General features: G+C 53.5%; 1 long non-coding RNA gene and 1 pseudogene across 1 annotated transcript in view; one reads left to right on the forward strand and one right to left on the reverse strand.

Annotated features, from left to right (window-relative positions):
* The window catches only part of LOC126928070 (uncharacterized), a 15,207-nt gene that overhangs the window by 2,746 nt on the left and 7,461 nt on the right, over positions 1 to 5,000 (reverse strand). The window lies entirely within an intron of this gene.
* The window catches only part of LOC126928072 (large subunit ribosomal RNA), a 10,244-nt pseudogene that overhangs the window by 2,120 nt on the left and 3,124 nt on the right, over positions 1 to 5,000 (forward strand).

Genomic DNA, 5,000 nt, shown 5'->3' on the forward strand with positions numbered 1-5,000 from the left:
CCGTCGGGAGATCCGGGAAGAGTTTTCTTTTCTGTATAAGCGTTCGAGTTCCCTGGAAACCTCTAGCAGGGAGATAGGGTTTGGAACGCGAAGAGCACCGCAGTTGCGGCGGTGTCCGGATCTTCCCCTCGGACCTTGAAAATCCAGGAGAGGGCCACGTGGAGGTGTCGCGCCGGTTCGTACCCATATCCGCAGCAGGTCTCCAAGGTAAAGAGCCTCTAGTCGATAGATTAATGTAGGTAAGGGAAGTCGGCAAATTGGATCCGTAACTTCGGAATAAGGATTGGCTCTGAGGAGCGGGGCGTGTCGGGCTTGGTCGGGAAGCGGGTTTGGCTGACGTGCCGGGCCTGGGCGAGCTGAACGGGACGCGGCGTATCTCTCTCTCGGGGGGGATATCGTCGCGCACCCCGGATCCGAGCTCGGTCCCGTGCCTTGGCCTCCCGCGGATCTTCCTTGCTGCGAGGCTTCCGTGGCGGTTTTACCGTCGCGGTCGTTCTCTTCGGCCGCCATTCAACGCTCAGCTCAGAACTGGCACGGACTAGGGGAATCCGACTGTCTAATTAAAACAAAGCATTGCGATGGCCCCCAAGGGTGTTGACGCAATGTGATTTCTGCCCAGTGCTCTGAATGTCAACGTGAAGAAATTCAAAAAAGCGCGGGTAAACGGCGGGAGTAACTATGACTCTCTTAAGGTAGCCAAATGCCTCGTCATCTAATTAGTGACGCGCATGAATGGATTAACGAGATTCCCTCTGTCCCTATCTACTTAGTTTCCAAGATGGCGGCAAGTGGGACGGACGCGTGCACGTCGCTCCGCAGTCTATAAACGAAAAAACCGGGCAAATTAAAAAGTTCGGGCGTAAAAATTAATTTAAAGCAAAGTGGGAGTGCCGAGGAAAACGTGTAGTTAAAAGAATCGTGGAGATCGCCGAATTCAGAGCGAAAAAAGCTAATGTAAATCGCCACGTGCGAAAAGTGAGGTTAGCTGACGCGACGGATAGGAAAAACCGAAAAATCAAAGATCTCGGGAGCGAAAAATAATTCAATAGGCAGAGTTAGTGCTTAAAATAAAGTGCATGCAAAAATATTAGTGGAGATTTCCGCAATAAGCGCGGAAAAAGCAAAGAAAGTGCCGCGTGTGCGAAGCGAGGTTAGGCCACGTGGCGGACAAAAACGCGTAAATCGAAGATCTCGGGCACGAAACTAAAATAATAGGTAGTGCGAGTGCTAAAAAACATAGTGCACACCGAAAGCTTAGTGAAAATTGCCGCAATAAGCGCGGAAAAACAAAAGAAAGTGCCGCGTGCGCGAAGTGAGGTTAGGCCACGTGGCGGACAAAAACGCGAAAATCGAAGATCTCGGGCACGAAAACTAAAATAATAGATAGTGCGAGTGCTAAAAACATAGTGCACACCGAAAGTTTAGTGGAAATTGCCGAAATAAGCGCGAGAAAAGCAAAACAAAGTGCCACGTGCGGGAGGATAGGTTAGCGGACGCGCGGCAGCCATCTTGGGTCGAGCGACCGAAGCGCCGCCGCCCGGGCATCTTGGGAACCAAGAGCACGCTGCTAGGCGGCAAATTCAAATTCAAATTCAAACCCAGGGGTTTTGAACTGTGAAGAGCACGCCGCCGGACTCAGCGCGGGAGTGCTCGCGGGAACAAAGCGCCAACTGAAAGTCCGCGAGGGGGATTCAATACGCCGCTGGACATAGCCACCGGGAAGCGAACAGCCGCAGCGGCAGCCGAAAGAAGCGGCAAGGAGCCGGTGATGCCGACGCTAGGGCACTCGTCGCCAGGCGCAGAGGCCAGAGTGGTCCTCCAACCCCTGAGGAAACAGATGGAAAAGAACGAGGCCACTTCAAGCCCGAGGATACCAGAGAAGACGATGAGAGCAAGCCTGGGGAGAAACAACCCCCCCAGAGATGAGGAGAGATTGGCCGGGGAGGATAAGCGGCAAGTGCCCGATATAAAGGCACAGGCCAGTGACATAGAGAGGAAGGTCACGGCGTTCTGCTTAGACTCGGCCAGGAAAATAAACAAGGAACACGCCGCAGTAATCCTACGGCACTTCAAAGAAATGAGGGGCATTGTTGACGAGCTACTGCTCCATAATAGCTACCTGACAGGCAGGCTAGAGCAGAGTGCCGGAGATGAGAAGAATAAGGAAACGGCGATAATGAACGCCGTCAACAAAGCAACCAGGCGGCTAGAAACAGCCGTCTTGAGAACGACGCAGCAGGAACAGAGGGAACCGACATATGCCGAAAAAGTAAAGATAACGAGCAACAAGGTCGAGCAGACGGCGGTCAAGCCGCCCAAAAATGTGGTCATAATTCGACCGGAAAGAGAAGGCGGCGAGATTCAAACGAGCGAAGAAGCACTTGACGCGGTGTTCACCCTAGTGAATCCCCGCAAGAGAGGAATCCAAGTTACGGCCGTCCGGAAAATAAAGGGAAACGGCCTAGCCGTTGAGACGACGAAGCCGGAGAGCCTAAAAGAGTTCACCGAGAACTCGAAACTAAAGGAGGCTGGACTAAAAGCTAGCACGCCGCAGCGGAGACCCCCCAGGATGATCATCTACGACGTCCCGAGGGACATTCCAGAGAAGGAGATCCTGGCCTGCATGAGGAAGCAGAACCAAGAAAGACTAAATGAGGACGACGTTGCAGCCATCAAGTTCTGCTTCAGGACCGGCAGAAAGGATCAAGAGGAGACGAACTGGGTCATCGAAGTGCCCCCCCAGGTAAGGGAGAAACTATTGAAAGGTAAGATCTTCCTCTCATGGAATGCCTGCAAAGTTAAAGATTACATAGCAATTAGTCGCTGCTACAAGTGTCAAGGATACGGACACGTGGCAAAATATTGCCGCGTTAACTACGAAATCTGCGCGCACTGTGCAGAAAGTGGGCACAGCACTAAAGAGTGCAAAGATAAGGATGGGCACGCCACCTGCGTAAACTGCAAGAGAGCAGGGAGGAAGGGCGACCACGCAGCTTCCAACGCGAAATGCCCAATGTATACGAAAGCCTTGGAAGCAATAATAGCAAGGACGCAATATGTATAAAGAGCAACGCAGGGACAGAAGAGGACTTGGGAGGAAAAGGGAAATAAGGATCCTGCAGCACAACATGCAGCGATCCAAAACAACTCCTTACGAGATCCGGACGCAAATGGACGCCGATGGGGATGACATAATATTAATGCAAGAACCATACAGCGTCGATGGGAAAATACCCGGATTCGGCACAGGAGTCGCGATCGCCTGCAGAGGGTCGAAGCACAACCCGCCAATGGCGGCCGTAGGGATAAAATCAGAGACCCTAACGCCCCTCGAGGTCGCCGAACTCTGCACAACACACTGTTCCTGCGTGCAGATAAGCGACGGGGAAACAGAGGTGTACGCGGCAAGCCTGTACTTTCCGCCGACAGGAAACATCGAGGTCGGCGTGCAACAGTTGGAGAAGGTACTACGGTGTCTCAGAGGCAAGAGGATCATCATCGGCCTGGATGCGAACGCAAAATCACCGCTGTGGTGCAGCAGGAGCACCGACGACAGAGGCGAGGCCCTAGAGGCAGTCATAGCGCAGTACGGTCTCCATGTCCTGAATCAACCAGGACAACCCCACACGTTTGAAACAACTCGAGGGCGATCAAACATAGACGTGACGATGGCGAGCCCAGAGGCAATACTCCTTGTAAAGGGCTGGAGGATACGCGAAGATGGTACCTCCAGTGACCACCGGATACTGGAGACGCTCCTCGACTTCGGGACGAGAAGCACCACACCGCAGCTTCAGGAAAGACGCTATAACACGCGAAAAGCCAACTGGGAGCTATTTCAGAGTGCCCTCACAGAGAAAATGGAGGCACTCAAAGAAACAACCCTCCAGCAGGCAGAGGACGTCGAAAGAATGGCCGGGCAACTCCAGGCAACCCTGATAGGTGCCTGCGACACCGCCATCCCAAAGAAGAAATGGTACTACAGGTCAGTACCCTGGTGGACGCCCGAGCTCACCAGAGCAAAGAGAAACACCTACCAGGCGAGAAGAAGGTATCAGGGGGCCAGGGACCCCGCTACGAGGGAGCAGGAGAAGCTGCGGTACAGGTCAACACGAAAGGAGTATAAGAGGATGCTGGCAAGAGCAAAAATCCAGAGCTGGCAGGACTTCGTCACCAAAGAGGGTAACAGGGAACCTTGGGGCATCGCTTACAAAACAGTCGCAAGGAAACTCAGAGGAGAGGAAACAACATCGACGCTGAAGACGCCGCTCGGATATACCTCCAACTGGCGAACGACCGCGGCAGCGATGTTGTCCGCACTTCTACCCGACGACGAGGAAGACACCGAAACGGAGGAGCAGAAGGAAATAAGGCGGAACTCGACAAACCCCCCCAACGTAGAAGACACCCCTGAATTCAGCTTCGAGGAACTCAGTGACGCCGTGAAACGGCTGAGGAAGGGGAAGTGCCCAGGCCCCGACCTGATTGAGGTCGAAATAATCCAACGGGCCTGGGGAAGAATACACCAGGAGCTCCTAAGGCTCATGAACGGCTGCCTCGCCTGGGGAATATTCCCCAAACGGTGGAAGGTCGCAAATGTTATCACCATCCCCAAGGGACCGGATCGGGACAGAAGCAATCCGAAATCCTACAGGCCAATCTGTCTGCTCTCCATGCTAGGCAAGCTGCTAGAAAGGCTAATGGCCACCAGGATGGCACCTATCTTCCACGACCACGCGCTCTCCTCCGACAGACAATATGGCTTTCGCCCCGGAAGATCGACGGTGGACGCGATCATCAAGCTCCGCGAGAAAATCGAGCAAATGAGCGAGAAGAGGTACGTCCTCGCAATAGCACTCGATATATCAGGAGCCTTCGACAACGTCTGGTGGCCGAACGTGCTGCACGAGCTCAAAAGAAGAGAATGCCCCGACAACCTGTACCGGTTAACAAGGAGCTACTTCTCCGAAAGAACCGTACAGATTGCTGGGAAAAACGAA

This window comes from Bombus affinis, unplaced genomic scaffold (genome assembly GCF_024516045.1).
Source record: "Bombus affinis isolate iyBomAffi1 unplaced genomic scaffold, iyBomAffi1.2 ctg00000514.1, whole genome shotgun sequence".
NCBI lineage: Eukaryota > Metazoa > Arthropoda > Insecta > Hymenoptera > Apidae > Bombus > Bombus affinis.